Raw genomic sequence first — 12775 nt, 5'->3', positions numbered from 1 at the left:
AAAGCAAAATCTGAGGCCTAAAGAAATCAGAAAACATGTTCTAAGTCTTAGTCAGTCTATGGCAAAGCCATGGCTAAAAACCATGGGTTGGGTACAAACTATTAAATTTAACTGAAGACATTTACAACCAAATATACTAGAATCATATTCACTGTCTCAGAGACCTGAGTTATTTCTTTCTCCCTCTTGCACTACTACTGACTCACAACATGGCCCTAAGCAAATTATGTAGTCTCTAGGCTTGTGTTATAATCACGTGTAGTAATGACTGCTAATTGCCATTACATGTGCTTAGGATTCTCAGCTAAACACAAATCATCACATACTGCAATACAATTTGTTCTGCCTTTGGAGGGATTGACTCATAATTCCAGGGACATATTAGAATACTCTTTGAGTTGACATCACCAGTGATCCAGCCATTAAATTAACATCTCCCGATTCCCCAGCTCTTCCATGATGGCCCTTGATGGTCCTGATCTAATCTTCCTCAGGTTGTTTAATCTTTCCTAATATCAACCAACTGTAGTTCCATGATTCATAATATGGTATTTATGGCTAAATAATGAAAAGTTCCTGAATCAGACCTGGTATCTTACAGGTACTACAAACTCAACAAGTCCATATTAGACACTTGGATGGCTAATCCAATACCCACTCCCAATCCTCCTTTCTCTCCTATCTATCTTCACCATAAAGTTAAATACTCATTTATCCAATGTCCCTTGCAGTTACTGGTAACCATTCAACCAGTTACGGTCAACAAGATGTAAGCTGAAATCTGTAAAGGGCATATGGGAAAGCTTTCCTCAATAAAGAGAACAGACCCAACCAGTATCATTCCCTTTCCCCTTCTTCCTGCTTTGAATTTATGTCTCAAGGCAGCTTTGGATATGATGTCTGGAGTTGCAACCATGAGATAAACAACCTTATTATGAATAACAGTACAAACATGGTATCATAGAGTGCTGCATCTGTCCTGGCAGAGTCTACCGGCAGACCTCCTATAATTTGAGATTTTAAAAAATTATGTGTAGCAGGCCAGACACAGTGGCTCATGCCTGTAATCAGCACTTTGAGAGGCCGAGGCGGGTGGATGACCTGAGGTCAGGAGTTCAAGACAAGCCAGGCCAACATAGTGAAACCCCATCTCTTCTAAAAATATAAAAATTAGATGGGCATGGTGGCAGGTGCCTCTAATCCCAGCTATTCAGGAGGATGATGAGGCAGGGGAATTGCTTGAAATCGGGGGGCGGAGGTCACAGTGAGCCAAGACCATGTCACTCCACTCCAGCCTGGGTGATAAGTGCAGAACTCCATCTCAAAAAAAAAAGAAAGAAAAGAAAAGTGAACCATCAATGCTTTGAAAACATCAAAGAATATTGTCATTTTAGAAGCATCTACATTTAATTCCAAAATTCCATGACAAATATTCCTGTCAAGTAATATTAAGTTAATACTATAGAGCAGCTTTGGATATGTGGAAGTTTGCCCTTGCAACGGACAGCCAGTATGTGTTAATATTAGCTTTCTATAATCAGTGAGAGTGCTTATCCTGTGATTATATTTATCTTTATGCATGCTAAATCCTCCTCTCTCTCCTGGAGATTATTCTAGGAAAGAAGAAAGATTCACCGCTATAATACATATACATGAATTATAGAGCTATACTCAATATAGTCTAGTTAAATTACCATACTTAGAGAAGATTAACAAAACAACTATGAATTTCAGGTGTATTGTGTTTACCACCCGCCCCCCCCCCCACCAACACACACAGTGTCCTGTGCACAAAGGAAATAGATAACAGAATGTCAGAGCTACAGGAAACCTTAGCAATAACTCAGTCCAACAAGTTCATTTTTACTTAAATTTTTTTTCAGGCAGCTCTCTGAACCAGGATAAGTTGAGACTCCTACAACATGCTTATTTATAAAGATGTTTAAACTGAAACCTATGAAAACTGAGGCCTAAAGAAATCAGAAAACTTCTAAGTCATAGTCAGTTTATGGCAAAGCCATGGGTAAAAACCACTGTCATCTGCTCCTGAATTTATCTCCAATCTTTAAAATCGGGTTGGGCGAAGTGGCTCACACCTGTAATCCCAGCACTTTGGGAGTCCAAGGCGGGCAGATCAGGAGGTCAAGAGATCGAGACCATCCTGGCCAATAGGGTGAAACCCCATCTCTACTAAAAATACAAAAAATTAGCCAAACTAAAACTAGATAAATGGCACCAGGGTGGAATACTATTTTTCAAAAAAAGGTTATTACTTTTTAGAAGAGATTGTACCTCCCATATGTCCATCCCTTCAGGGCTTATATCCATGATGCAAGTGGTTTAATTCCGTTATTTCTTTTCTTTTTTTTTCCTTTTTTTTTTTTTTTTTTTTTTTTTTTTTTTTTTTTTTTTTCTTTTTTTTTTTTTTTTTTTTTTTTTAATTGTAGAGGTGGGATTTCATCATGTTGCCCAGAATGGTCTTGAACTCCTGATCTCATGCAATCCTCCCACCTTGGCCTCCTAAAGTACTGGGATTATAGCTGTTAGCCTGTAATCATACTGTGCCCAGCCCGATTTCAATTTCTTTATATGTAAATCATATCTATCCTTAGGGAATTATTACGAAAATTAAGTGAATTAATTTGTAAAAAGGAATTTTAAAAATTGTAAAAGCCATACAAATTTGAGGCATTACCATTATTACCTAATACAGCAGAACTTGACAAATATTTTCATGGATTTCAGAAATTAACAGGTCCATGGTAAAGAGCAGGAACAAGCACAATAAGTGTTTATTAAATGAATTAACAAAATGATTAGAACCTCCTTCCAAGAAGCATTATCTTATATACGTAAATGAGCTGGGTGTGGTGGTTCCTGTCTGTAATCCCTGCACTTTGAGAGACCAAGGCTTGAGGATGGCTTGAGCCCAGGAGTTCAGGACCAGCCTGGTTAACATAGTAAGACCTCCTCACCCCCATCTCTACAAATTTTTTTTTTAATTAGGCAGGCACAGTTGTGTATACCTGTGGTCCTGGCTACTCAGGAGGCCGAGATGCAAGGATCACTTGAGTCTGAGAGTTCAAGACTGCAGTGAGCTGTGATCACACCACTGTACTCCAGCCTGGGCAACAGACCAGGACCCTGTCTCAAAAACAGAAGAAAAATCTCTGAGCCTTTCTGAGTCTGACCTATTTACATAAGAGAACTGCTGTGAGGGTTAATGAGATAAAGCTCATAAAGCAAGCCAGGACTCTAAGGAAACATGCTCCTCTCAGTACTGTCTTGAATATGTAAGCCTGTCACACTAACATCACAAAGGCCAGAATAAAGCTGAAAATTCAAGTAGTAATAGCTTTGGTACCACACACACACACACACACACACACACACACACACACACAAATCTTTAAAATGCCCCAGTGCTCTAATTTAATAATTAAGTTTTTATTTTCTGTTGGTGGAAATCCTGGAAGTAGAATAATGCTAAACAAACATTATCTCAGCAACAATACAAAGAAGCACCTGGAATGAGTAGGAGAACACACACATATGAACCATAACGGCTTATTTAAGAGGAAACACCTTATTTTTCTTTCCTTTTTTCATTTTCAGAGACGATTTTTGTCACCTAAGCTGAAATGCAGTGGCACAATCCTACAGCCTCAAACTCCTACAGGCTCAAACTCCTAAGCTCAAAAGATTCTCCCACCTCAGCCTCCCGTGTAGCTGGGACCACAGGCATGCATCACCATACCCAGCTACTTTTTAAATATTTTCAGAGAGACAGGGTCTCACTGTGTTGCCCAGGCTGGCAAGTAACCCTTATTTAAAGTTAAAATAGCCCAGAGTGGTAGCTCATACCTATAATCCCAACACTTTGGGAGGCTGAGGTGGGTGGATCACCTGAGGACAGGAGTTTGAGAATAGCCAGGCCAACATGGTGAAACCCCAACTCTACTAAAAATACAAAATTAGCCAGGCATGATGGCACATGCCTGTAATCCCAGCTACTTGAGAGGCTGAGGTGGGAGAATCGCCTGAGTCTGGAGGCAGAGATTGCAGTGAGTCGAGATTTCGCCACTGCACTCCAGCCTGGATGACAGATTGAGACTCTATCAAAAAATTTAATTTAATTTAATTTAAATTAAGATAAAAAACAGGCCAGGCACAGTGGTTCATGCCTGTAATCCCAGCACTTTGGGAGGCTGAGATAGGTGGATCACCTGAGATCAGGAGTTTGACAACAGCCTGGCTAACATGGTGAAACCCCATGTCTACTAAATACACAAAACTTACCCAGGCATGGTGGCAAGCACCTGTAATCCCAGGTACTCAGGGGGCTGAGGCAGGAGAATCGCTTGAACCCAAAAGGTGGAGGTTTCAGTGAGCCCTTGCCACTGCACTTCAGCGTGGGCAACAGAACGAGACTCTATCTCAAACATACAGACAGACAGACAGACAGACAGACATAAATGTAAAATATATGTTTATTAGAGTTGTATATGTGTTGAAGCCACAACACACTATACAAAAACTCTAAAACAAGATGGGGCGTGGTGGCTCATACCTGTAATCCTAGCACTTTGGGAAGCTGAGGTGGGCGGATCACTTGAGGTCAGGAGTTCAAAACCAGCCTGGTCAACACGGTGAAACCCCATCTCTACTAAAATATTAAAAAATTAGCCAGGCATGGTGGTGCGTACCTGTAAGCCCAGCTAGTGGGGAGGCTGAGGCAGGAGAATCATTTGGACCTGGGAGGCAGAGGTTGCAGTGAGCCGAGGTCACGCCACTGCACTCCAGTCTGGGCGACAGATTAAGACTCCATCTCGAAAAAATAAAAAATAAAAACCTCTAAAATAATAGTATTTATCAGCCGGGCACCATGGCTCATGCCTATAATCCCAGCACTTTGGGAAGCTGAGGCGGGTAGATCACAAGGTCAGGAGCTCCAGACCAGCCTGGCCAGTATGGTGCAACCCCATCTCTACTAAAAATACAAAAATTAGCCGGGCATGGTGGCACATGCCTGCACTCCCAGCTACTCATGAGGCTGAGGCAGGAGAATTGCTTCAACCACGGAGGCGGAGGTTGCAGTGAGCTGAGATCGCCCCACTGCTCTCCGGCCTGGGTGATCAAGTGAGATTCCGTCTCAAAAAAAAAATTAATAATAATAATAGTGTTTCTCATAGTACAGCCTATTAGAATGAATTTTTTTTAAAGTATATAAGTAAGAACATAAATAAAAGTGAGTGTGGAACGGGCACGGTGGCTCACGCCTGTAATCCCAGCACTTTGGGAGGCCGAGGCGGGTGGATCACAAGGTCAAGAGATCGAGACCATCCTGGTCAACATGGTGAAACCCCGTCTCTACTAAAAATACAAAAAATTAGCTGGGCACAGTGGTTCATGCCTGTAATCCCAACTACTCAGGAGGCTGAGGCAGGAGAATTGCCTGAACCCAGGAGGCGGAGGTTGCGGTGAGCCGAGATCGCGCCATCGCACTCCAGCCTGGGTAACATAAGTGAAACTCCGTCTCAAAAAAAAAAAAAGTGAGTGTGAAGATTTCATGGTAGTGGACAATTATCAACACATTGAATAAGCATTTTCTGAACTAATCTATCATAGGCAAAATACTGGGGAATAAAACACATTCCATGTTTTCAAGAAGCCAATATATAACAGAGGACACACATATGAAATCACCCCTTCCACTAACCATTTAACATACAAAATGTACCAAAAACAGACTTAAGTGCTTTGTTTTATGTGTAAAATTTCATTTAATCTCACAATAACCTTATCAGATGGGCACATTATTACTCTCATTTTACATACGAAGAAACTGAGGTCTTAATGATTAAAAAAAAAGGCTTGCCACTGTCACTCTGCCATTAAATAGTAAAGATGTGAAGATCAAGCGTGTAACCACTACTATACTCTACTAATGAATAATTACAACTCAGTATATTAAGCACTATTCTAGAAATATATACAAAATATACAAAGTAAAAAACTAACACAAAGCAGTGCTCGACTTTGAAGTGGGGGCAGTAGGGTGGAGTCAAGTCAGAAAACGTTTCTCATAGGACACCTTGATCATTAAAAGACAAGTAAAAGAGTCCAAGGCAGATAACCTAGAAATGAGCCTGCCTGGCTGGTGTTATAGCACAGAGGCAAAGACTTAGAGGCAAGAGGAAAAAGAAACATTCAGAGAAATGAAAGTAGCTAGGAAAGGCTAGAGTGTAGGGTTCAAGGTGACAGATCATCGGTGAGCTACTGTTGAAAGGTTGTTGATAGTCAGTTAAGGGTTCTAAGATGTCATGAAAGGTAGTCTTGGCTGTTAGGAATTATTCCTCCTTAAAGAGCTACCAAGAAAAGTACACAAAGGAAAAGAAGTACCCTAAAAACTATAAAAGACTTTTTCCTTCAAAGCAGAGCTTAAGATCATCACCAAAACATAGATAGTAAACTTCAGAGGATAATGAGTAAATATCTATTTTTGAAAAACTTAAAGAAAGGACACAACATAGATCTCACACATATACCAAACACATCGCAACCTTGAGACCAGGACATTAGTATAAGGTGTTTGCTAAGGGGGTGCCACCCTCAAGTAATAACGCATACTCTAGTAAAGGTGTTTTCTGTGCATTCCAAAGACAGGTGCTCAGGTTATCCCAAATTTGTTCCTAGCCTTCATCTACAAATCCACGTAAAACAAACTAACAAACAACAGAAGGCACATAGAAAATCTTCACTTCCACCTGTTTTTCTTTTCTTTCCTTTTCTTTTTTTTTTCCTTGAGATGGGGTCTCAATCTGTTGCCCAACCTGGACTCAAACCTCAAACTCCTGGGTTCAAATGATCCTTCACCTCAGCCTCCTGAGCCAAGTAGCTGTCACCATGCCTGGTTTTGTTTCCTTTTTTTAATTTCAAGTTTATGTTGAAGAGTAACTAAAGAATGATTAAATGGCATTAGGATATGTACATGTGAAATGGTTGATAAAACAACCTTAAATACATACACTCAAAAGTACTGGGCATGAACTTAAAAATACAGAAGTTGTTTCTCTTCAAAGTGTCCCAGAATATTACTTTAGGCTTTGGTCCAATTAATAGAAGATTTTTTTTTTTCATTGCTTTAAAGCAAGTTTATATTCGTTGAGTTTTTAAAAATTAGCCTATTAAATTTTTAAAATTTGACTTTTTTAATTAAAAGAAATTGGGCCGGGCGCGGTGGCTCAAGCCTGTAATCCCAGCACTGTGGGAGGCCGAGATGGGTGGATCACAAGGTCAAGAGATCGAGACCATCCTGGTCAACATGGTGAAACCCCGTCTCTACTAAAAATACAAAAAATTAGCTGGGCATGGTGGCGCATGCCTGTAATCCCAGCGACTCAGGAGGCTGGGGCAGGAGAATTGCCTGAACCCGGGAGGCGGAGGTTGCGGTGAGCCGAGATCGCGCCATTGCACTCCAGCCTGGGTAACAAGAGTGAAGCTCCGTCTCAAAAAAATAAAATAAAATAAAATAAAATAAATTGGGTACTTTTGGGAGGCAAAGGTGGAGGGAGCACTTCAGGCCAGGAGTTCAAAACCACCCTGGGCCACAAAGCAAGACCCTGTCTCTACAAAATATTTTTCTTTTTTCTTTTTGGGACGGAGTCTCGCTCTTTGGCCCAGGCTGGATTACAATGGCCCAATCTCAGCTCACTACAACCTCCACCTCCCAGGTTCAAGCGATTCTCCTGATTCACCTCCCTAGCAGCTGAGATTATAAACGAACGACCATGCCCGACTAATTTTTGTATTTTTAGTAGGGATGGGGTTTCACCATGTTGGCCAGGCTAGTCTGGAACGCCTGACCTCAGGTGATCCACCCACCTTAGCTCCCAAAAGTGCTGAGATTACAGGTGTGAGCCACCACTCCTCGCCTACAAAATATATTTCTTAAAAATCAGCCAGGTGGCCAGGTACAGTGGCTCACGCCTGTAATCCCAGCACTTCAGGAGACCGAGGCGGGCAGATGGCAAGGTCAGGAGTTTGAGATCAGCCTGGCCAATGTGCTGAAACCCCATCTCTACTAAAAATACAAAAGTTAGCTGGGTGTGGTAGTGGGCACCTGTAGTCCCAGCTACTTGGGAGGCTGAGACAGGAGAATTGCTTGAACCCGAGAGGCAGAGGTTGCAGAGAGCCAAGATCACACCTTCGCACTCCAACCTGGGTGACAGAGCAAGGCTGTGTCTAAAAAAAAATCAGCCAGGTGTGGTGGCACATGCCTGTTCCAGCTACTTGGGAGGCTAGTAGGAGGATCCCTAGAGCCAAGGAGTTGGAAGCTGCATTGAGCTATGATCACACCACTGCACTCCAGCCTGGGCAACAGAGCAAGAAGCTGTTTCTAAAATCATTATACAGCTGGGCACAGTGGCTCACGCCTGTAATCCCAACACTTTAGGAGGCTAAGGTGGGTGAATTGCCTAAGCTCAGGGGTTCGATATCAGCCTGGGCAACATGGAAAAACCCCGTCTCTACTTAAAAAATTAGCCAGACATGGCAGCTTGCACCTGTAATCCCAGCTACTCAGGGAACTGAGACAGAAGAATCGCTTGAACCCAGGAGGCAGAGGTCCCACTGCACTCCAGCCTGGGCGACAGAGTGACACTCCATCTCAAATAATAATAATAATCCTTTTTTTTTACATTTCTCTACTAAAAATACAAAATTAGCTGGGTGTGGTGGTGTGCACCTGTAATCCAGCTACTTGGGAGGCTGAGGCAGGAGAATCACTTGAACCCACGAGGCAGAGGTTGCAGTGAGCCAAGATCATGCCATTACATTCCAGCCTGGGTGACGAGCGAAACTCCACCTCAAAAAATAAAAATAAAATTTTAAAAAATAAAATAAAAACATAATTTTTTAAAAAAAGAAAAACTGGGCACTCTGTAAACATTTTTATTTTATTTTTTTATTTTGTGTGGTTGCTTGGGGGCAGGAGGAAAGGACTATAAACATTTTAATATTACAGTAGTACAAAACACAGTGGATGAGAAGGCTCTGTCAAACCTCCCTAAATGATTACTGTGAGCAATGTGAAAACACAGGACGCTCTCCTATAGCTACTTCCATTATAAATATGTCACATATATACATTCATAGTATAGGATATTATTATTTGTAGGATATTATCTTATCCTACAAAATAAAGGAAATTGTATAATCAGAAAAAAGTCTGGGGAAAGGGAGAATCTTTAATTTTAAAAAGCACTATTTGGTGATAAAAAGTTATTTTAAAAAATTAAATAACAAAAATCAAAATGTCAAACTTACCAAAATGAAGAAATTACAAGAACGGGGATCTCTAAGATTGTGTCATGTGTAAGCTATCTTGCTAAACTTTCGGCATTTTGAACGGGAGCTTTGTGGGTACACTACAACATCTGTATAGTTTAAACATCTTTGGGTGGGGGACTCACTCCATTATGTAAGAAAAAGATAACTTTGTACTATATCTTTCCTAAATTAAAGATAAATTTAAACTCAGCATGAAGAACTAAGGAGCAAAATTTCCTAAGTCTGATGTCAAACTTCAAAAATACGGAGAGAAGCAATGACATGTTATAACACTTCTGGAGAGAATTAAACACACCAAGCTTATGGTAAAAGGCACGTATATACAGATAATAATGGAATTGGTAGAAGCAGCAAAACAGCAATGATGGTTCAGACTAATTTCAATAACCCCAAACAGCCTGGGAAAGAGAACCTAAAAGTTGATTGATTTAAAACATTCAAAAATTCATCTAGTTTCTGTATCACTTCTTTGTTCACACAAATAACAAATATTTGAGTAAGGTTACTATGCTAGCTACAGAAGGAAATATGTATATTTGTGATTCTTGCACTCCAGATGCTTTTTATCTAGTAAAATAAGGAAGGTTTGTCAAAATATTTGTTTTATTCTTCACTGTTTTAAAGATCTTTTTTAATTCTGTGCCTCTGGCAAATATAGAGTATGTATCTGAACCTCTTCAACAGTAGAAATGGATAAATTGTGAAAAATCCACAATATGCAATATAACAATGAGAATGAATAAACTACAGCTATACACAGCAAATAGTTTAGGCTCATAGAAGTATACTAAGGAAAAGAAGCCAAACACAAAAGAATACATACTATATTTTTTTCCTTTTTTTTTTTTTTTTTTAGATGAGAGTCTCATTGTATGGCCCAGGCTGGAGTACAATGGTACAATCTCGACTCACTGCAACCTCTGCCTCTCAGGTTCAAGTGATTCTCCCACCTCAGCCTCCTGAGTAGCTGGGATTACAGGCGTGCACCACCACGCCTGGCTAATTTTTGTATTTTTAGTGGAGACGGGGTTTCACCATGTCGGCCAGGCTGTTCTCGAACTCCTGACCTCAGGTGATCTGCCCGCCTCTGCCTCCCAAAGTGCTGGGAATTACAGGCGTAAGTTACCTCACCTGGCCTATTTTTTTGCATTTTTACATAAAATTCAAAAACAGGGAAAACTAAGCTATGGTATTAGAGGCTACACTTGGATGGGGGGTGAAGTGCCTGAAAAGGTGCATGAGGAGGATTTTAGGTTTTGATAATGTTTCTTGATCTGGGCACTGCTAATAAAAGTATGCTCAGCCTGTGGAAATTCATCCAGCTGTACATTTTTATGATTTGTACACTTTTCTGAAGGTATGTAACAATTCAAAAATTATTTTTAAAATATACATTTAAACTGAATCTCAACAATGACCATTTTCTTATTTTCTTATCTACTTTATAATTGGTCAACATGAAATGTTATATAAAATCAAATTTTGATTTTGAAAAATCTATACTTTGGCCAGGTGCAGTGGCTCACGCCTATAATCCCAGCACTTTGGGAGGCCAAGGTGAGCAGATCACCTGAGGTCAGGAATTTGAGACCATCTTGGCCAATATACAGTGAAACCCCGTCTCTACTAAAAAAAAAAATACAAAAAAATTAGTTGGGCATGGTGGCGCATGCCTGTAGTCCCAGCTACTTGGGAAGCTGAGGCAGGACAACTGCTTGAACCTGGGAGGTGGAGGTTGCAGTGAGCCCAGCTCCTGCCATTGCACTCCAGCCTGGGCGACATAGCAGGACTTCATTTCTCAAAGAAAAAAAAAATTCTTTATTTTAAAGCCTCTAAGAATTCCTTTCATATTTTGAAAGAAGAAAAATTCAAGGCCAGGTACAGTAGCTCATGCCTGTAATCCCCGAACTTTGGGGGGCCAAGGCATGTGATCACCTGAGGTCAGGAGTTCAAGTCCAGCCTGGCCAAAATGGTGAAGCCCCATCTCTACTAAAAATTTAAAAAATTAGTTGGGCGTGGTGGCAGGCACCTGTAGCCCTAGCTACTCAGGAGGCTGAGGCAGAAGAATCGCTTGACTCTGGGAGGCGGAGGTTGCAGTGAGTAGAGATCAACAAGAGCAAAACTCTGTCTCAAAAAAAAGAATAAAAGTGCAGCAAATTCCTTATTAACAAAGGCTTACAGAAGATACTTTCTTGTAGGGAAATTAGAGACTAATTACCCACATCTTGATTAAATAGTATATTTACTGGCGAGAAGAGTAATGATGATCACTAAACAAAAAGCTAAAAGGTAGAAGCAGGTAGGGAACAGTGGCTCATGCCTGTAATTCCAGCTACTAGGGAGGCTGAGGCGGGAGGATCATTTGAGCCTAGAAGTTTGAGACCAACTGGGCAACACAATGAGAACCCTCTCTCTACTAAAAAAAAATTTGTTTAATTAGCCAGGTGTGGTGGCACACACCTGTAATACTAGTTTCTTGGGGGGCTAAGGTAGGAGGATCTCCTGAGCCCGGGGGGTTAGAGGATGCTGCGAGCTATGACTGCACCACTGCATTCCAGCCTGGGTGACAGAGGGAGACCCAGTCTTTAACAACAACAACAAAAAGGTGGGAGCAAAGAGTTCCTACGTTCCCATCACTTCCTAACAAGCACATAGCTGAGTATAGGAACTCAATGGAAAGGACTTCATGAACATACAATGGGTTATTTTTAATAATACATTGGTTGCATTTAAATATTTTTAAGAAGCATTATTAGAAACTTCTGTTTTATATGAGGAAGTTATCTATCCCAACTTTTCTTCTTTCAAATCTATCTAAAGTTGCCAGAACCTTAGAAATTTTTGTTTGGGATCACTAGGGAACCATATGTGTGAAATATGAAAGAAGCAGGTTGGAAATGCCTAATGTATGAAAGAGGAAATGGGAAAGAAAATTATCACCCAAATAAAAGAAAAAGCCATTATGTCACATCCACCAAATAAGATGTCAGAACACAAATCTAAGGATCAGTGGACACAAGTGGGAAGGAAAGAAGCTAAAACTAAAGACCTTTATTCTTGTCTTACAAGGGGCCACAAAAGAAGTATTTGTTAAAATATGAATTCTATCAACAAACTCTTTCCCAGGATGGAATTGAGGACAACTGCACAGAAAGAACACAATATTTCCTCCCTTAAAGTCTAGGGAAATAAAATGGTTCACGTGTATGAGGACTCCCGTTTACTAAGGAGTTCCACTCTATATACATAGCCAATTTGAAATATAATGTTAGGGAAACAGAAACAAAGATCATTAGTATAAAAATACTATGGTCAGGCCGGGCGCGGTGGCTCAAGCCTGTAATCCCAGCACTTTGGGAGGCCGAGGCGGGTGGATCACGAGGTCAAGAGATCGAGACCATCCTGGTCAACATGGTGAAACCCC

At 40.7% G+C, this 12775-nt stretch overlaps 1 protein-coding gene across 1 annotated transcript in view; it reads right to left on the bottom strand.

Moving 5' to 3' along the window:
- LOC108311765 (beta-2-syntrophin-like) overlaps positions 1–12775 on the bottom strand; it is a 55338-nt gene that overhangs the window by 15069 nt on the left and 27494 nt on the right. The gene's annotated exons all lie outside the window — the stretch shown is intronic.

The sequence above is a fragment of the Cebus imitator genome, unplaced genomic scaffold (assembly GCF_001604975.1).
Source record: "Cebus imitator isolate Cc_AM_T3 unplaced genomic scaffold, Cebus_imitator-1.0 Scaffold118, whole genome shotgun sequence".
NCBI lineage: Eukaryota > Metazoa > Chordata > Mammalia > Primates > Cebidae > Cebus > Cebus imitator.
The sequence above is the reverse complement of the archived record's forward strand: the minus strand, read 5'-3'. Positions and strand labels throughout refer to the sequence as shown.